We start from the raw sequence: 22,208 nt of genomic DNA, 5'->3' as shown, positions 1-22,208 counted from the left end.
CGCAGTAGGGACAGGCGTATTATAATTATTAACACTGACTGAGGGCCAGCAAGATGATGAGTACTGTTGAGAACATAGAAGCATTCTTGATTACTGTCCAGGGATCACTCTTGTGCCTTATATCATATGTTAACTCTGAAGAGGAGTCATTTTACTTGAACCAAAGGATGAGCCTTATTCTTTTATCAATCCCACCCCATTGAAGATTTATTTCTGCTGCTACTGCTGCTCTTATCTCGTTATTCCCAATGACTTTCTCATCAGCTCTAGAAGACAAGAAATATACCCTGGTTTATCCACATTTTTTTTCTAGTAGTATCTCACAATATTTTTAAATGATATAGTTTAGTAGCATTATAGCTTCTCTTCCACACATTATGTAGATACTGGTTTTGTACAAGTACATCTTTAATTCTAGAGCAGGCAAAAGGAATTACTGAATGAACTCTCATCCACTGTAGTTTATTCACTGGGCTTCAAAATAAGCCCTTGGTGAAACTTTGTGTGAAAACATTATTTTTTAAGTCTAGTTTAACTAAAAGGTAACTCAGAGAGATTACTATATTGATTTAGCCTTTTCTATTGCAGAATGGGTCTGTGGCATTAGACACTCACTGCATCAGTATTCTGAAAAGCTTAATATCCATGTTGCCATGAGCACCATGACAGAGGATCCAAAAGAAATGTCCTGCCAATGAACCTTTGTTCTTTAACTACCCTAAATCATTTATTCATTTTTTTCCCATCAAATTAATTGGGTTTGGCACTATCTGGAAAATAATAAAGCAATGGTGTATTATTTTAAAAAATGTGTATTAGACCCACTTGGAGAGTTAGATTATTTTTGAAATATTTGTGTTTAAGTTACCTCTGGAACATTTGATTCATTTATTCTAATGTAGACACCAGCAATGTGTAATTTTGTAAAAGTATCTCAACCTGATGGGTACCCCTAAATAAGAGCCATTATTTTAAATATTGTTCTTCTGTATACCATGCATTCAACAACCAAAAGGTTTCAATACTACCTTGGTTTTGTGAATTCCTTTCTTCCTCAGAATGCTAAGATTGTACTCTGTACATAGTGATGAGTTGCTTAATAGTCTCTGTATATGTGAGCCTGCAAACTCAAGCCCATTGAAATCTGTATCTCTGGCTGCCAAACTTTTTCATAGCTCTGAACACCAAAGACTTTTGTTGTTTGAGAGTCTTAATCTTGTTCCCAATTTGATCTGCTGACAATAAGCAGGATGAACTAATCTAGATTTTGTCTTCTTTGTCTCCTCCTTTACCCGAAGCTGAATAGTAAAAGGATCAAGAGGGAAGTTGGTAGTAGAAAGCTGAAGCAAAGATCCACATCACTTAGCCATCGGACATCCATCTCCTGGAGAAGAGAGAATAGACTGAGAAAGCCTGATATAGATGGAGCAAAGTAAAAAGCGAAGTTGCTTACACAGTTGCTTACACAGTCTGCTATAACTGTGAACACAGACCCAAGTAAAACAGCAACAAATGATTAACAAAATAAGAGGGAGTTAAATAGTATTGTTACAATATTTCATTTAGACTGTTTTAGTTAGAACATATCACAAGCCTAAATTGGAAATAAAGACTATTAAATTTTAGTTAACCCATGAAATTATTACTGCAAACATTTATTACTTTTTGAACCTGTCTATTGACAGTGCCTTGCCTGAAGAAAGAATTATATACCCAAGTCACAGTGGAACACAGTCACTGAATTTCAGATTATTATTCATCATTGTGTTCACAAACCCATGCCATTGTTTCAAGTAATACTTAGTAATATATATATTTTAAAAATCCTACATGAGGTATGCTGCCTGATGGAAATCACAATTCTGAAAGTCAGAATGTGCCAGATAGTGCACAAAATCATGCCAAGTTATGATACACTAGAATGTCTTTGTATATTAAAATATAAGATGGAATAAATAGAAAGTTCTGTAGATAAAATTTTGGACATATGTATATTATCTTTCTAATACTGAGTAGATGTTGTTAATTTGCCATTTATTCATTCAAAGACATTTTTTGGGCCACTACTCTGTCCCACATACTGAGCTAGGCAATGGCAAAACAAAGCTAAGTCATGCTTCTTGTTCTTACTGACAAGTAGATGAAGTAAATCAAAGACTACAGGGTAGTGTAAGTAATTGCGGCATTAGAGTCGTGCATAAGAGCTATGAGGGAGCACAGAAGAGAGATGTTTAAGCAGAGCTTGGTGGTTAAAGGACGGCCTGCCACAGAGGTATCACTTGAGCAGTGTTAAAGGGATATCTTATTTTGTATTTTGCTTTGGTGTAGACTGGGCAAAGGGCAAGAGGAAGTTAAAGAAAGTTACTCTGAAAAAAATGCTACATATAAAAATAGATTCCTAATATCCTTTTATGTGTGTACAAGGTCACAGGCTTGTTAGAGTTGCTATTCATGGAGAACTGAATATCCACATGCCTTTGGATTCTCTATCTTCTGGACTACAAGATTGTACAATCCATTTTGAAAGCTGCTTGTTATTTTTATTTATGAGGAATGTATTTTTGAGAATGATATCTTCAACAAATTATTTTTTGTTATGATTTATCTTCAGAGAGATTTATCACTTTTGTAGAATTAAAAAATTGATTTTCTTGATTCATTATAATTTTGGTGGAGTACCATATGCCACAATACAGACAGGATGAGGAATGGATGATTCTCCTGTGTAACAAGGACATCACTAAGTGATCTGATACATCAGTTCTGATTAGAACAAAGTAAACTTCAGTTTAAGCTGACATATCCATTTACATAGTCTCCTATTTATCAGAGGGAGACAAATATTTTTTACAGGTCAGTGTACTTTCAGAATAGAATTTGATACATTTTGAGCATAAACAAGTTTAAGTGCCTTTAGATTTCTGTCTTATGTTTACTGGGTCAATAGAAATGCATTAGAAATCTCTGAATTTCTTGAGTTGTCAGGGAAATATTGAAAGTAATTTTGTTTGATATTTTATAAAGATAATGAAGCATATAAACATGAATATCCATTTTCTGGAAGTAATAAAGTGGTACTAAGCAAAACATATTCATATTTAATTCTTTGAATAAAAAGCGTAGTCTTCAAAAGAAAAAATTAGACATTTGCTAAGTTAATTGATTATAGTGTATAGAAGAGTTTTATTATGTAGTGTGGGTATGGTCGACTACAACGATCATGTTTGCTAAGTGTACAGCTTGTAGATCACATATTTGGTGTAATCATAACCTGGGAATAAATTCAGTCATGAGATAAACTATTTCTGAGAAGTCTAGCTATTAGGCTGAATTTGAAGGTTCTATATAAAGTTTAAGTTCTGACAGTGGCCAAAGAGACATTTTTTTTTTAATTATTTTTTTTACAAATTTTATACACCAAGTACCTTTCTTCCTCCTACCACATTTTATAAAGTTGTCAATATGTTAACATACCAATGATAGAATTTCTAGTGCTTTGAGTACTACTTAAGTAAATAGTGAATATAAGATAATCTATAGATTTGAATACTCCAGCCTATATTTTTTCATTCTGATCTTCCTCCTCTCTTACTTCCTTTTTCTTCAAGTCACTTAATAAGTTACACTTAAAAAATATTCCATTCATTTCTTACTCAATTGTTTAAAACAATCACAGTGTTAGTCATTCAGGGAATGTTGAGTCTGACGTATCTGCCCCTGATTCGGTGGAGTCTTCCTAAACCAAGATTGATCTGAGAGAGGGGGAGACATAGATAAGCAGCTGGGAGAGTGAACTGTGATTTCTATTTTTCTAAGATTTGTACTTTTCCTACCTTCATTTGTCACAAAAATATTTTCAGCCTCAACTTTTATATCTACCCATGTGCTTGATGCTTCAACCTCACTAGATTTCTTGAAGTTCAAGTACACAGCAGTGCACTTTTACTCCATTGTGTCTTTACTTATGTTGACTTCTCAGTCTTTGTCTTTAAGATTCTCCTCATCTGGATGCATCAGTTCAAGGGACACTACCTAGGTGTGGTGGAAGGATGTGGCAGACATAAAGAGGCCTGGACAAAAGTTCTGTCTCTTACAGCTTAACTATCTTGGGAAAGTTATATAGTTCTTCTGAGCTTTAATTTTCTCATCTGCAAATTGGGGCTAATAAAAAATTATTAAGTGAGAAAAAATATGTTTTCCTCTTCCTCCTCATGATCTCCACATTTTGTGAACCCTTCTCTGATGATCCTAACCAGTATCTCATAGTCAATTCATCCTTCTGATGTGTTATCATGCTTGTTTTGACTCAATAATAAATTACTCTCTTTTATTACATTTGAGTATTTACACGTTTATTTTCTCTAGTAAGCTGAAACCCTCTTCATGCCAGAGACAATATTTTTTTGACTAGTGTTTATTACACATTCAGTAAAAATATGGTGGCATTTAATAAGATGGGAGTTGCATGATTCCTCTTCCCCTCCCTCTTGCATTTTGCCTTCCAATTTTCTATACTCAGAACTTTATTTAGGCATTTTTCTAAAATCTGATGTTAAAAAATATACATGACACTAATGTTGTAACAGATACTACCACAATTCAGCTCAGTTAGTCCCCTTGGTGGTTTGTTTTTGTCTGTATTTAGAATTAGAGAATTGAATCATTCCTGAGTGAACCTATTCTTATATTGTTGTTACATTTTAGTGTGCTTTGGTTTCGTGTTTAGTTTCCTGTCCACAACTGCCTACAAGTAGATCTAATTGGGCACATTGGTAGGGCAATGGTGAGATAAAAATCATAACTGGCCTTTTGCCTGCGCTCCACTTTATGGGGAGCTCTAATGCTGCACAACAGTAAAGCTGTCTTTCTCACCTTGCCTGTGTACCTCCAGAAGTATAGGGCAGGATAAAAGCTGTGGGTGATGAGTGTGTGTGTATGCTGCATGTGTGTCTGTGATTGGGAAAGAGATAAAGGGAGAAAGAGAGAGAGAGCAAGCACTGGGTGATGCTGGTGAGAGAACATTTGGCATGCTTCTTCTACATCTGTTGGAAAAAGCCAGCCAAGCCACCTGTTGTATTTCAATTCTCCATTCCTCAGGGATCTGGCTCTTGCAGTAGAGGGTTTAAGATAGCAGAAATCCACAAGAATAAAGAAGTTATAGGTCACCCAGTTCTTTACTCCAGGGAGCTCCATCAGCTCATTCTCTACCATGTGTTCTTTAATACAATACAGAAGGTTTCTAAAACAGTGCACTCTTTGTCTAACATGGTTTAAAACATCTGAAGGGACAAAGCTTTACTTTTCTTCTAAAGGAGATGAAACCAAAAATCCCATTGTTTACAAGGTCAGGAAATGTGTCCCCCATTGTCAGCTGACAGAGTCACTTTCAGAACTTCCTAGTATTCTCCACCTCAGTCCTTTTGTACATTGGTCTTGAATGGAGAAAACTTTGACTTATCTTCACCCATAAAATACCCTGCAGGATGTTTTAACACACTAAAGAAAGGTCTAATCTATTTCTGTTAAAACCTGGAGAAAACCTTTCACCCCCCTCTAGGAGCTACTAAACCTGGAATGCCTTCTTTTTCTCTCTTGCTTTTTGTTACCTGTTCTACTTTTCTTAGAGTCACTATAGTCTCTAAGACCTACCTCCATTGGTTTATTTTTTAAATGTTTTTTTCTTTTTCTTTTTTGTAGCATAGTAAATGTTTACAGTAAAAATGCAAAGGCTGCTGCTTTCCTAGTGTTCTAATTCAGTCTCTTAGTCAAATAGAGAAATTCAGATGTGAACTGTTCTAACCCCATTTGTAAATTAATTAATTAATTTTTAATTTGAGGTATAATTGACATATATCATTATATTAGCTTCAGGTGTACAACATAATGATTTGATATTTGTATGCACAGCAAGATAATCACCACAGTAATTCTAGTTGCCATTTGTCACTATACAGTTACATTTATTTTTCTTGTGAGAACTTTGAATATTTACATTCTTAGCAATTTTAAAATATGTAATACAATATTATTATATAAAATCACCATGCTATAAATTATATACCTATAGCTTATTTATTTTATAATTTAAATTTTATACTTTCTGTCCCACTTTACCCATTTCACTCAACCTTCCTCCCTCTTCTGGCCACCTTCTCAGAAAGGCCTGGGATGTGTTTCAATCTCTCTGTGCAGTGCCCTAAACTCCCTCATTTATACCACAGGAGGCTGATAGTCAGAGTGAGGAAGTGCTTTACCAGAAAAAAATTTGGAAGAATTCCAGTCTTTCAAAGCCTAGCTGAGGAATGTACAAGTAATGAAACTTTTCATCATGCAGAGGATAGAACACCATCTTGCTCTGCTCCTGTCCACATCAAAGGAGACTCCCCAAATGTGCTAACCTCTGAGCACTTGCCATGAAGTCTCAAAGACAGTGTGGCAGCAGCTGCAGGAGTTGTCAAGAATCCTGCACCTGCCTCAACTGGTCTGGCTGGATGTGAGGTTGCTTGCTCTGGGATGTCTCCTTACCAGGCCATGGTGATTATCTGGCTCACTTTGGAGAATGGAGTTCTGATCCTCACCCAGCTATAATGGATTCTCAGCTAGTGTTAAATGGCTACACTAATTCTGGCCTTTGTTGTAATAAAGTATATATAGTTAGCCTCACAACAAGCCCTTCTTAGCTCTTCCTATAGCTAAACAGAGCAGTCCATATACATTAGTTGCAACCCTGGAACCTCACAGCTTGGGTTTGAATCCCCAAGCTATCACTGATTAGCATCTAGCCTTGGGACCAATTACTTAATCTCCTTAGAACTCGGGTCTCTCATTTATAAAATGAAAAAAAATATATTAATACCTGCCTCATAGAACTGACTTGAGCATCAAACAAACTGGAAGGAAAAAACAGTGGTGTGCTCAGATCACTTAGTAAACATTAGCTATATATATTTTTTTGATTCAAGGTACCCTGAATGAAAATAAGTTGTCTCTGGTAGTTTTATTACATCTCGGTCTGGCTGTCACTGGTTATTGCTGGACTCGAGTCCTCTAAACAGCTCTACTGCCCTTGCTCAGGTATTCACTAGAAGGCAATGAGGATGTTTCTCATGTCAAGGACAAGACTGATTATGTAGCATATGCAAGACACCACTGATGCATTTGCACAGCACTGCAGCACCTCGTGGGTGCAGGTGCTGCTGCTGCTGCTGCTGCTGCTGCTGCTGCTCTCATTGCTCCTGCACAGCTGCCTCTTCTGCTGCCGACTGCTGCCACCACTGAAACGGCAGTTATTCTGTAGTGAATTGGAGAGAGGAGGAATGCCTTTATCCCATTTTGGACATTATCCCGTATTAGAAGAGTCTTCCAAAGTAGTAGTAACTTGCACCTCAACGTCTTTTAGTTTTTCCTCATGGCTTCTCTCTCCTTAGGACCCAGATATGAGTCCCTGAGGGCTGAAATGGCAGAAGTCAAGCTGGTTTTATTAGCTGAGACTTTGGGCCTAATTTCCTCCTTTCTTAGGAAGAATTATCTTCCAAGAGCTTCCAATGTTCCTTGGACAAAGAGACTTTAACAGCTAGTCTCTAATCCACAAGAGTCCCCCATGCATCCTTGAATCTCAGCTGTGGGTTCCCCAAATGGCAGAATTCATATCAATAATACTCATCTAAGCAAATTTAAGCAAGATTTTAACTCATTTAAGTAGGCACAGTGTATGTGAACAGCCACTATCTGAGTCAGAGTTAAAACTTCTCCCAGACATTAAAACCTGCCACACAAGAAAGCTATGGGACTTAGCTTTTTGATCTCAACAGCAAAATCATATATCTGTCTCAGAATGGCTAACATAAAACTCTAGTCTGCCTAAGGCCTGTCAGTATTTAAATGACTGGTATTGGTTCTCATCTTTTGCTTTAACTTTCAGATCTCTTAGAGCTGCCACTTCCTAATGGACTAGGTGTGAGAGATGCCAGGGATAACAAGAAAGTGATTTGTCAGTTTAAGGGATGTCACTGGTCATTAAAGAGTCTTTTTTCTAAAATCCATCTGAGTCACTAAGTCAGACAGGTGAAGCTTGGTACATCTACAGAAACTGAAAGTTTATGCCAATTACTGACTGTACATGAGGAAGAACAGAATTGATTTAGACACTAGACAGGTAACTCACATTAGGCCTCTAAAGAAAGAGCTTAATGTTAAGTGGCAACCAAAATAGAAGCTAAATTTGATTTGACTAGTCCCCATCTACAGCTATCCTGCTATTTTATTTCTTCTAGGATCTCATGAAAGAATTCTCACAAAGGTCTAGACTTCCCAAAATAAGTTAATTGAAATGTTGTGATTCATAAATATAAATATTTATATATAGTATAAAATATATAATACAGGTATAAATATATATATAACAACAATTGTCATAAGGGATTCACAATATATATTAAGTAGTTCCTCCTTGCAAGTTTCTACAGTTTAGTTCAAATAAATATATACACATAGAAAAGGAACTTGTAATTCTATGAAATAATTCTGTGCCAAATATGTGGAATAGACACCTGATACTTAGGATGGCATATTCCTTTTATTTGGAATGCCCGGAGAGTTTTCTATGGTAAATGGGATCTTTGCTGAACTTTGAAAGATGGGACAAGTGAATATAGGTGGATAATTAGAGAGAAGTAAGCTTTTGTTAGAAAAGTGAAGTAAAGAAGACAGAGACAGGAAAATACAAAAAGTTTTGAGGGGGACAGCATGTAAACCATTTAGGCTGGAGCAAAGGAATGAGTTGTGGAAAACCGCTATGGAAGGAAAGCTGGAAATGGAGGTTGAGGCTCTGTTTTCAATTCTCTTGAGTGCTAGGCTAAGAATTTATTATATTCTTGAATAATCAAAAAAAAGCACCATTGAAACTGATACACACAGCAGTGTTTGGGGTAGTCAATTTTGAAATTGTATGGGATGAATCAAGGTGAGACTAGAAAGAGGCAGACCAATTAAGAGCCTGGGAATATTGTGTAGGGTGGCCTTTAGTAGAATTTATAATGGCTGTTGGTTGATCTAGAAAAAAACCTTCTAGGATGTGGGAATCAATAATTAAATAAAGAAATATGTAAATGAAGAGTCACAGGCTTTGGTGACTTACTGACTCTAAAGATGAAGGTAGAGGGAGAATGAGAGATGACCTCAGAACTTTAAGCTTGGATGACTTGTGACCACTGTGGGACCAATAACAGAAGTGGGAAATCAAGACAGGAAAGTGGTTTGGGCTTGTATTATTGCTAAGATTTCTGAAATGTCATTATTTTTTAAAGAAATAAACCTCTTCAACTTGGTAATTAAGCTTTAATTCCATTCAAATCTTAAGGCCTGTAGAGGCCGTGCTCTGAGAGCAATTAGGAGTAGGTGTGTGCGATGGGTCGCACAGTGTAAAGCACACAGTGGGTGCTGTTAAGTGAATTGGTGACATCATTGGCCATATTCACCTCAGAATTTGTTAGAAGTTAGTCTCTGAAAATATAGCTTTTACGTAGAACTGCATTCATTTTTCTCTAATAAATTAGTACTATCTCCAGGGGGATTTGTTTTCAAAAGATTAAGTAGATAACCCTTTAAATGAACAGGGCTTCAGGTAATTATTATCTTCTTTACTAAGGGAGTTTCACGATAGCATTTGAAAATTGAGATTGGTAATGTTAGCTGAATTCTTCTATATTGCTAAACTGTTTTGGAGTCAGATGGGACTGAATTTGAATCTTTGCTCACCATTTAATAATGGTTTTTGTCAAAGCGGGTCCCTTTGTAGAATAAAACATGGTGAAGAGTAAGTGAGTTAATGCATGTGAAGTGCTTGCCACAGTGTCTGGCATATAGTAAGCTTTGAAAAAATGTTAAGTGGTGTAGTTTTGCACAGACTCAACAGAACCAAACAGGATCATATTTCTTTAAATATTCTATACAACATGACCTAGAACAACCATCTTGGCATTGAAAGAACATCTTTGTCCTGGTGGGGGCTGTTGGAATGATATTGCCTTCCCACTGTGCCCTGCTGAGATTCTTCAGGGTGCAGATCTGTGTAAGCAAAGGACACATTCTTAGCCATGGTCATCCCTGCTATGGTCACAGTGCCAGCAGAGAACCAGACCTCCAATATTCAGCAGCTTTTAGGTTTGCACATACATGCACTCAAATAAACATGCTCACAGAGTTTCTCTCTCTCCTGTGCTAGGGTGGCTGCATCAGGCAAATTTTCCACAGAAGTAATTTGTGTCTGAGACAACCCAGGCCAAGTCTGGAACCTGGTGCTCTAGTTCAAAACTTATTTCTCATGGAAAGTTTCTCTGAGCAGCTCATGAGATCCTAAACTGCCATCTAGCCTCAGCCATACAATAAGCCTTAATCAGCTAGAAATGTTTGAGTAACCTACAACCTCAAAGGGAATAGGGGTGAAATTTTCCATCCCTTTCTTTCCAGAATTTAACTTAGAAATTTGCCCATTCACCTATCAGCATCCTTAAAACTTCTTATTCATGGGATTTAGGATAAAACAGCACCAATCAAAATGGAAAAATTAGGAATTAAAAGAAAGCTGGTTATACCTTTACCTCATGACAATGGATGCCTATTTGTCTTATACTACTTAATTAAAAATGATTCTTTCTATAGCTAACTGATATCTTCACTTGTAGAAGCTAAGGGATTGGCAAAATGCATATTCTCTCATTTAAAAAGTTAAATCTCTGTCTCACCAGTTATCCCCTTTCATTTTATTTTTATTCTTATTATTGTAACTTCAGAACTGAGGAGGGAAAATATGTTCCCTAAGAAAACAATGTGAGAGAGAGAGGCAAATCTGATATTTAAAAAATCCTGTACTCAAGTCAATTACCATTCCAGCTTTGGTCTCTTATACAATCATGCACCATATAACAATGTTTTTGGTCAGTGATGGACTTCATATGCAAGGTGGTATACCATATAGTTCAGGTTTGTAGAAAGCTATATTGCCTAAGTTTGTGTAAGTGTACTCTCTGATATTCACATGCAGTGAAGTCACCCAACAAGGCATTTCTCATGATGCATCACCACTGCTAAAATAATACATGACTCTACAAGAAGATACCCTTGGCTTCTAATGAGGTTTCCTCATATGATATATTAAATTTTAGGTCCATTTCAAATGACCACAGTTATTATTTTTTAATTAAAAATTTCTCAGTAGTTAGTCTCTTTTAAAAAAAACCTTTGGAAATTCTCATTTCTCACAGTTCCCATGAAAACCACATAACCACCTTCTACCTGTAGCTTTGATAAAGGGAGAAAAGGTCTCATTAATACAGTGTGATCACTGTTAGTTTGACATCCCCATCAGAGAAAATAGCTCTCCAAACAAGGTTGTTGTTAAAGACAGAGACAAAATTTTCAGTAACTCAAAGCCAGAAAAACTTGATTCTAGAACTGTGATCAAACTGTCAGGGCAATGCTGCTTCATGGGAATCAAGACAAGCCCACCTGTCTGAATTTTTCCCAGGCATAACTAAGAACTCTAAAGGAGAGCCAAACAGCCTAGGGAAAGACATCAAACAATTGCATCACTATTACCCTTGAGGGATTTGGTCCTGAAGACTAAAAAAACTCTCTTAAATTAGCTCTAATTAAATGCTGTGAACCTACTGTTCCACCATTCAGAAAATAAATTGCCTCATTGTGGCTTTTTTTCATGTTACTAACAGAGTAGTAAGATTGAGATTCTTTAAAAGAAGATGAAAAGCATGGAAGGGACAAAAAAAAGTAAGAAAACAATTAGAACAAGACTATTCTGGATCCCCTGTGGATAAATGGATTGTGACCCTAGATAATCATTCAGTATGTGTTGACAGAATTGGTTTACGTGATCACTCAGGTGGTATGCTAGCCATATTGATTAGTGAGTGATATGTATAGATTATTACGATGATTAACAATGCCTCTCACACCACATTGGCTGACTGCATATACAGACAAAATCACGTCATTTTGTGTGGACTATTCCTTAAGATGTGAATAGGATAGAGGGCATTAGGGGAATTCGCCAGCTACTGCTCTAAGTTATACTGACAAAATACAGTTGTTTTAAGATTTTCTCTGAAGTGTTCTGCACAAAAGAAATGCTGTGAGAGGAATTCATGACATCATACAAGCATGTCATTTAATTGGAAACTAGATACACTCTACTAAACACTTTATTGAAATACTTATTTCACACTTTAGGAAAGATCTTGAGAGAAATGCTTTGATTAACTGCTTGATTAACTGTGATTGTCTGCATATGAAAAATGAGTAAAGGGACAAGAGTAAATATGCAATTAGTGTGGCAGGCTTCCAAATCTTCATTTGTTTTCTAACACTTTCAGCAGTACCATTTCTCCCAAAGATAATATTAAGTGGGACATCAAACACCAAAACCAGTCAGTTTGGTACCCTGTTATCTCTTATCATTATTTTAATCTTTAATATACTGTGGTTGTAACTAGAAAGCTAATGATACCTTTATAATTCTGCAAGTAGTTTCATTTGAGCAGAGGGAAAAAAAGTGAAACCAAGACCTGTGCTGTTTTTATGTTCTCAGATAATAGTCCTGAGTCACTTGTGAACTAGTGGGTTTATTTTTGTTGTTTTTGTGTGTTTAGTTTTAGTTTTTGAATGGATGAATGCTGTACACTGTACCATTATGGACCCTGGATAAAGAGCATCATCATTACCTGCAAACTTTTGACAAGTGCAAATTCTCAAATTGATCCCAGAACCTACTGAATCAGAAAGTCTCTAGGTGGGAATCTGGCAATTTTGTTTAATAAGCCCCCCAATAGAGCCCACTGAATTTTGCATACCACTGAACTACATTTCCTCCTCTCTTTGCTTTTCATCCCAGAGCACACCATGAGTAGAAGGAGTGCTGCCATGACTTAGCACAAAGTATAGTTCACTGCCTTTACAGGACCTGCTGGCTTTGTAGTTTCACTAGCACAGTGCTTCAAGCAATTGAGCTAAGCTGATGTAGATAAAGGAAGTATTTTCTCCCTTGCCCCCTTTATTGGGAGGAAGCATGGTATTTAAAGGAATCATTTCAAATTCTGATGTGTCTTAGCAATTGTGAGGTTCAAAACAAGGTATTTAATGCCTCTAACTGTTGTGTTCTTCAGCTATAAGAATACATTTCTTATGGAGTTGCTCTGAGTATGAAATGAGATTTGACTAAAGCTAGCATTATGTGAATTAGAAAAAGGTACCTCTTTGTGGGGGAACAGTTAGTAAAAAAGAAAATTTATTTGTTGGGGCTAACAATATCCAGGTGACTTCCTAAATTTGGCAAGGAGAAACTCGCTGGGTTTCAACTCTGATTTTTGCCTGCTTGTCAGTACCACTCTGTTCATGGCACAAAGATATGCAGAGTTCTTAAAGGAGATAATGCTTAGAAAGCAACTGGCACCTAATTAACAGTTGCTTTTCATTCTGTGTGTTATATACATAACACATATTGCACATAAACATAATTTTCTTAAATGTATTTATTATAGTTCATGGAGAACATACTTGGTAATCATTTGGTTATCCATAAAGATATTTAAACTGTCTTGTGAAAAGTTTTTTTAATTTAGTTTATTTATTTTTAGAAAGAGGGGAAGGGAGGGAGAAAGAGGGAGAGAAACATTGAGGTGGAAGAGAAATATTGATTGGTTGCCTCTTGTACACATCCCCACTGGGGACTGAACCCCCAACCCAGGCATGTGCCCTGACCTGGAATGGAATTTGTGACCCTTGAGTTTGCAGAACAATGCCCAACCAACTGAGTCACATGGGTCAGGGCTGTTGTGTAAAAGCTTTAAAAGAATCATCATATTTCTCAATGGTGTGACTAACACATGGACCAAATAAAGAGGTTAATTGAAAGCATTTAATTTAAACCCTTAATGCAATGTCGATAGATCCTCTATGGACCATTAAAATACAAGGTATGGAGAGAAAACTGGTTTCACCATTGCTATTCAAATGCCACTTATGGATTATTTACTGTCTGATGAAATAAATTAAATAGGGACCCACATTCCAAAATAAAAAATAAGACTTGGATACACGTGAAATGTGGAGAGGATATTCCCTGCCGTGATATAATGTAAGTGCTGATGACTATTATCAACTCCTTTTTTAAGGGCACAGGTCAACAGGAAGAAGAGCCTGGACTTCTGTAAAAAGAAGACGAAGAGGGAGACACAAAAAGGGGAAGAGTGAAGTTTTCAATTTCTTCACAAGTTTACATAGGGCTAACCCTTCCTGGGATTTTATAATATATTTAAGAACTTGAGTGTTTTGTACCCTATGCAATACATACAACCCACTGCCATGGTAGTCTGTATTAGATTTTGGTATTCACTTCTAACGCAGATCATTATTACTTATTATCAGTTCCTTGGTGTAAAGAGCTAGGATCCTGCCTAACACTCGTCATTAGATATTAAATCGGCACAATGAAAATGATGGAACAAAGCACTGGCTTTAAAAGCAACAAATTCTTTAAAGGCTACCCTCAATTCTTGTCTGTCTATACATTAGGAGGTTATAGTACTGCTACTGTAATGAAATACTATATAAGGAAATGTAACAAGATATCACATGGCCAAAGTTAAATGCTAACCTAAATAGCATTGTTAAAACATAACACAGGAAATAAAATTGGAAATCAGTATTAGAACACTGCTCATGTTACAAGATGTCAGAGTCATTCATGCATAATGCAAGAGTGGAACTGCTTACAGAGACTTTATACAGAGAATTTAAACTTGCTGGTAGACATGAGGAGCTGCTCTTTGAAGCATGGGCTCTGATGAGATTCTGCCTGGCTCTAACAACGTTCCAAAGGAATGTTCTCTTTCCATCTGATGCATATTTATTTACAGGGTGATGAATGAAAGAGCGTTTATAGTACATGGCAGATTGCACCTCCACCATATTCTTCATTAATCACCTTTTCTCTGGCATCTTCACCATTGCTTTATTTTTCATCTGTTTTTTGAAATCTCTGTGTGAATAAACCTACAATCACAAAATTAACCATTGATCATTATCAGCAAAACACATTCCTGCAAACACAACCTTTAACTCATTTTCTCCCTGAACCCTGGTTTCATTTCATCTCTACAGCAAAAGCTTGCAAAAACAGATGATCCCCGTGTTACTCCCCGAAAGTCAACAAATCCAGACTTTGCTAAGTTTACAAAGCTGAACACAAAGCCTGTCTCAAAGAGAATAGTTTTCCTCTGCTGCTCAGGTTTTTAAGTGAAAAGGTCTCTATTGTGAGCTCTAACATTCCTCTCTACTCTGTGTTAAAGACTATCAACCACATATTGGTTTTTGTTGACACATACAGAGAAATCACCATCTCCGAATACATATACCAAATACCGATATATTTATCCACATACTAACCTTTCTAATTTGGACATCATTAGAGACACAGCTATTTAATTTGTGAAAAGTCTTAAATTATAGAGGGCTGATTACTTTCGAGTACTTAAAAAGTAATAGCAGGAAATGACTTAACAAACTGTTGCTAAGTACAGGACCTGCCAAGCCTGTTTTAATGAATAGCTGAAGATCACTGAAATTAGCACATTAATTTAATTGTATGCATGTGAATTGTTTCCACTAAGTTCATGAAAATATTGTTCTCTTTGTAATCATGTTGAAATTATTTATTTGGTTAGGACATCCCTTTCTAAATCATTCATGGAAATCAAAAAAGTGAACTTTAACACCACGCCTGCCTAAATCAAAACACCAGTCACACGCCTCCATGTTTTACCATGCATGTCAAGGACTCAGGACGTGTTTTTTAAAAACCCCAAATGCACATCTAACAAAATCCATCTTCAAGTCACCTATTTCCTTGTTTCATGTCTTTCTTTCAGAATCTCAAGGAGGGAAAGTAAGATCTCGGGCTCCGGAACAAACTCTGAGAGTGCAGATCCCGGCTCTGCCACTTCACAGCTGTGTCACTTTGGGCACATTCCTAAATAACTCAACTTCAGTTTCTCATCTGCCCTCCAGGATTTTCATGAGAATTAAATGGATAAAATAATGTTTGAGAAGACTCCCATGATGATAAAAATCACCTGGGGGCACTTGCAAACCCAACAGCTTCCCAGGTTCCTTCTCTGAGGCTTCGTGGATTCTGATGGGGGATGCAGGCACCAACCACCCAGGAAATTCTTATCATTTGGGAAACACAGTTTGTGAAGCACCTGGCTTACAATAGTTTTCTTTTCTCACATGCTATGTGCTGTATGCTACATTAGTGAGCCAAGAAAAACAAAGGAAAAGTAGACTGAAGATACAGGAACCAAAAAAGGCGTTATGACATCCCTGACAGCTCTTCCTTCAATACCTCCAGTGCAGAGGAGTTTGCCACCTTAAAGAGAGAGCAGTGTTCTCCTCAGTTCAGCTGTTCCATTGCTTCAAAAGACAAATCTCTTATTGTGTAGGAATCTGTTTCTTCTGAAGTTTTGTTCACTGTTCTTGCCTGAATTTGGAGCAACATAGAACAAGTCTGCTCACCTGTCCATTTGACAGCCTCTGTACACATTAAAGGAGCTCTCTTAACTCCTCTTGTTCTTCTCTTTCCAAACCAGCAAATTTTCACTGTTGTACCACAAGAATTTTTAAAAACATGCAATACTTGAATTTTTAGTCAGGGGCACTGACCTCTTTCTTTAGATTGTTGAATAAGAAAATGACAACAGCCAACACAATAGCTGTCTCATGTGAGTGAATCAAAATTACACTTCTTTTTTTTGTCAGATAGGCAAAAGATGTGTTTTTTTGGTGTACTACAGAATTTTAGTAATTAGTTTATATGTGCAGTGAGATGAACAAGGTTGAACATCACTGTTCCAAGCTAAATATGCCCAGTTTCTTCATCGATTATTGGTCATAGAAGATGGTTTCTATAGTTCTCATAATTGTGGTCACCCTCCTCTGGAGCCAACTTGAAACTACCAATTTTCCTCTAAAATATGTTTTATGACAGAATTTTATAAACACTCTAACTTTTGAACATGACAGAGTATAGTTCTATAACCATAGTTCTATAAAAGATGTTCAAAAAATTATCTGAAAAGAATAGTGTACTTAAGTTAAAAGCAAAGTTCCTAACTCCAGTTCTTTGCTTTCCGATGTGTTCTCGGATAAATTATTAAAGATTTCTAGACTTCGAATGACCTTGATCTGTGAAACTTGCATAGCACTATTCCTCTGCCTACTCACTTACCTCATAGGGCTGTTCAGAAGATTAAATATAAAAGAAATGGTTTGAATGATTATGTGCTCCTCTTATGACCAAATCAACATAGCTATGAAGCTATGATCAAAGTAATAGTTAATTAAAATTTCAGGTATATTTAAAAATTTAAACTAAACAAAGGAAAATGGGTTGTCACCTGCAAACACCATATAAAATAAAATTATTAGGTTTTTAAGGTTTTCTTCTCTTGCTTTTACAGAAACGTATTACAATTGGCTCATATCAAGCTAATGTAAATGTAATAAAAATCCATGAATGCCTTTTTTTTAAACATAGATTTTTGCTAAGGCAAGTTGCCTTGAGTTTGCAAGCTGAAATTCTGAACTTTACTTAAAAAAAAACCTTTTATGCTTTCAAGGTGAGGGTTCATAGCCAGGAGACTGATCTCTGCTGTAGAATCTTAAAAATCTACTTACAGGTCTGAAGAGAGAATTGGACACCACCCTCACATTTCTTAAGTTACCTAGAATTCTCTTTAGGGAAAAAAGTGCAGTTTTCAAGAATGTCAATTAATTTCAGAGATTTGATTGTCAGTAATTTATTATTCTTTTTCCTTTGGTGTGATTTCAAGATGGAGTTTAGAGTAAATGAGAAGTAGGGCTCTCTCTCTTTCTCTCTCTTACAAAAGACTGGGGCTTAGATTAATGGGAGAAATAACATTATTATAATAATATATAGACTTAGCCTTGATGTTTTAAAATAATATTTTTTGTCTAAGTAGAAAAATAATGAACATTGGAAGGAAAAAATATTAAAAGTGATTATTGCTAGTCAGTGAAATTACAGGTGCTTTTCTCTTCATCCCTAAATTTTCTAAACCTTCTACAATTAGCATGTATTATTTTTATAATTATCAACACATTAACAAGAAAGTAAAAGAAAGAACTTTGCTACTAGGTGAAAAGTTGATGTTTGTATTAGAAACAAAATTTAATGAATACATTTTTTACTAGTGTTGACTCCGGAAGGTGGGAAAAGGACATTCTTTTCTTTTTCTCCCCATTTTATTTCATCTGGCATGTTGGAACCTCATTTAATGATGGATTTCACTGGAGGAAAGGCACCTGGGGCAACAATCAAGGGAGATTACATTACACTGTGACAAAATCTTTAGCAATGCCTTTCTGTCTGGGTCATCAAACAGACTGAAACAGGTGTAAATCCTTTTTCCTTTCTTAAAGTAATTTTCAAACAGACTGCTTACAAATTGAGATACACATTAGCTATATCCCCCTACCCTCCAAAAAACCCTAAAAAAACCTCTTGTCTATTTCCAGATAATATTAGGATTCTCACTTCCACATTAATTTTCTGGCTTTTATTTAAATTTAAAAAGTCAGGACAATGGTACCCCACTACTAGACTGAACGCTCTGGAAAAGTGGGAATAATATTTGTTTGTTTGATTTTAATTCATCTATGTATCCTCAGCATCTTGCCTAAAACCTGACACTTAGTATGTGCCACCAGAACATGGGAGGAGCAAGCCCTTGAGGCAGCTGAGTAGGATAGAGAATAGAGCTCTCTTCCTTTCTCCCAGGGGAAGGCTGACTGAATAAAGGACAGGGAAACCCTAAGCGACCTGGGAATAAAGGGACTGAGGAGACTGCCAGAATATGGGCACACAGGGGAGGAGCTGGAAGAGGATGGCCGGGGAATCCAGTGGGAATCTCCTCCATATCTTTACTGAACTGTGGAAGCTTTGTATTTTGGACAATGAATAGCAAAGACCATTTTAAAGCTCTTTGACTTGCTGCTTTTCTTTTTCTGGAAAGGGATCAGGTGGATTACAGATAGCTGTAAACTCACTCTGAAATGTTTGAAAAAAGAGTTGGGACAGGGCCTGGGCTGACAAAATGACAAATATCAGTGTCAACAGTCCCCACATCTGTAAGAAATAGACAGGAACTTTGGCCTACGCTATGAATTACCAACACAGAAAGCAAAGCAAGGAGGGGCTGGGCCTTGGAATGAATAGCTCAGTGTGACTTCAGGTAGCCTCCCCTATTATTGAGCTTAAACTCTGTAACCTTATGATGGAGGTTAGGAATGACCTTTGGGTTTGGGGTGCAAGGAAGGACAGGTGGGAGTCAAGTAACTAAAGCTGTTGGGACATGTGGCCTGGGGAAGCTGAGAAAAGAGGTGGATGGTGTGGGGTGGATGCTAAGTGGCCTTGGTTGGCTGAACTGGAACAGTAAAGCAAGGCAGATGCTTTGAAGGCAAGCTGGAAATACAACTCAGTAACCACCATGTACCTGCAATTTGCTGACATGCATATGACTAGTGTTCTAAAATTCCTCTCCATGTAGTAAAGCTGCAGAGATCCTTATGTCTTAAGTTACTGACTGGAATGTGTGAGGATCCAAATGATTCACTATGAAAGAGTGTGTTAGGAAGAGCTGAGGTTATAAAGCTGGAGTTTTAAGAGAAAAATCACTTTTTATCCCTTGGTGGTGACACAGAAGAAAGAGCCTTTAATTGAGGTGGGGGGTAACACACATGTACACCAGCTTTACATTTTAGGGAGTCAGAACCTTAATCTAAATTAGTGACTCGAATGTGGGAAAGTACAGTGAGAAACTTGTGATAACTGAATAGAGGTTTCTGTATGTCTCAGATCTGGACAATCTGAACAGTTCTATATTAAGGCTAGATATGACTTCTAAGTGTTTCTTTATCTTTGGAGAGATTAAAAAACAGCATTGCTAAATTATCCATACACAGATTCTGTTTTGTGCATCAGGCATCCTTCTGAGCTAAAGTCAGCAAATACCCAATTTACTAGTCAAGTCACTACTGTGTTAGTCAAAAGGACTTGAAATCCAAGTCCTCCTGCCTGGACCACTTCCCTCCCTGGGACCTGCTCTAAATCTGTCCACATCCTTCTAGTTGATTCTATTCACTGTCTCTAGATTAACCTTTCCAAAAACACTGCTTCTATCATGTTTTTCTCCTGTTCAATAAACTTTGATGGCTTCCCATGGAGTAATGAGTCTCAAGATGTGGTTCTTGAACCAGCACCATCAGTACTACTTGGAAAGTTGGAAGAAATGTAAATTTTGGGCTCTGCCCCAGACCTATAGAATTAGAAACTGGTAGTGGGGCCCACTGATGTGTTTAGTAAATCCTAATGCATGCTGGAGTTTGCTGTCGGTCTTTAACCTAGCTTTCAAAGCACTGTCTCCTCCAGCTGTACGACACTGCCTCTTGTATTTGGCACTATTGATCTCACCTTGTATTATGATTTTTTTCTATGTTTGTGTAATCTGATATCACTTTCAGACTTGTAAACTTTTTGTGGTCCTGGTCTGTGTGTGTGTGTGTGTTTTTTTTATATTTAGTAACTTCTCAAATCATAAAGCTGAGAAAAAAACTGGAAAAACACTATCTCATCTCTTTATTTTACAAACCTTTGAACAGTACCATGTGCATAGTGGACATTCAATTAATAACTGCTGAATGAAGTAATATGCCCATGGGGGCCGCAGGGGTGAATTAGACTGCTGAGACCTCGGTGCCATTGACTTAATTTAGATCATCTCTTCTGGCACCCTCAGCGGGTTTGTGAATGCCTGGGAAAATCTTGGATGCCTTTGCATGCTTTTCCTCTACGGTTCTTTGCATGGGCTCTGGAATTTGCTTGCTGAACACAAAGCAGTACAATGTTTTGAGATCCAAATTGCAGCACAGTTGAATTAAGAAGAAAATAGAAACAAAAGCAAAATTTATGTTGTTTTCTTACTGCTGCTTTGAGACTCAGCATGAAGTATGAATCTGTCATCCACAAGATATAATATCTTACCTGAATATCTAGGGCATAAATAACAATTAATTGCAGTACACAATGTTAATTATCAGGCTGTAGAGCATTCCAGGAGTAGTTGCTCATGAATACCTATTTAGCCAAAGATCCCTTACTCACTAGGATGTGCTTACATAGACTGCGAAGACACTTGACAGTTGTTGATTGGTTGTAGAGTCTGAAGGTCCGGGCTGTCAGTGGTCATTGCACTTGTGAGGAATAGGCTGCCATAGCAGAAATGGGGCATGTTTGGCTTGTGAAACTACTCTTTTCCATCTTATGAATGCTCATACCCTAAAGACGAGCTCCTTGACTCCCAAGGATGGCTTTGTGTGATTCTTTTTCTAAATGAATCAGGCCATGGGTGTGACAGCCATTTATGTATGTGTGTGTGCCATTCTGTGGCAGGTAGTAGATCATAGTGGTGTGCTAAATACATAAACAACTTTTATATTGCATTTTTATTATCAGTGTTCTATGCTACAGGGCCCTGTTAGTAGCTGTTGCTCTCAGAATGGTAAATACTGAAAAATATCTTTATGGTTCTTTAGAGGTAGGACAAAGACAAAAAAAAAAAAGCCTTTGTCTCTCAGAGATGAAAAGAAATTCAAATGGCAATTGATTCGCATAGGTTAAATATGCATAGTAATGAAAAAGAGGAAAAATAGAAAAAGATACTTAAAAAATTTTCTGTGGATAGGGAAGGCAAAAAGACTATCTTTTTACTATAGGTCAAATTTATTAAAACAAAACTCACATGGACTTTCTTTATTATCTTTCTGGTTGTTGTACTGCAATTTGGTTTAAATAAGAGCAATGCTACTTGTTGATTGCAATTTGAGAACTTGTGGGCCAGCTTTTCCTGACCTTGTTATTGTCAAGTTCTTCCTTTTCTCCAGTTTCTGCTGCCTTCCTCTCACTGTGTCTGTAACTTGTTCGCTGAGGCTTCCTAGCTCTCAGTGGCCAGATTTGACCTGGGAGAGGAGGCATTTAAGGAGCTCTAATCCAATGCTTTTGTTCCTCTGCATCAAGTTAGTCTGGCTTCTAGTCAGTCTTTGGTTTATGCTGTAATTTCTGA

This window comes from Furipterus horrens, unplaced genomic scaffold, assembly GCF_987537825.1.
Source record: "Furipterus horrens unplaced genomic scaffold, mFurHor1.1.pri manual_scaffold_1, whole genome shotgun sequence".
In the NCBI taxonomy this organism is placed as follows: domain Eukaryota; kingdom Metazoa; phylum Chordata; class Mammalia; order Chiroptera; family Furipteridae; genus Furipterus; species Furipterus horrens.
The sequence above is the reverse complement of the archived record's forward strand: the minus strand, read 5'-3'. Positions refer to the sequence as shown.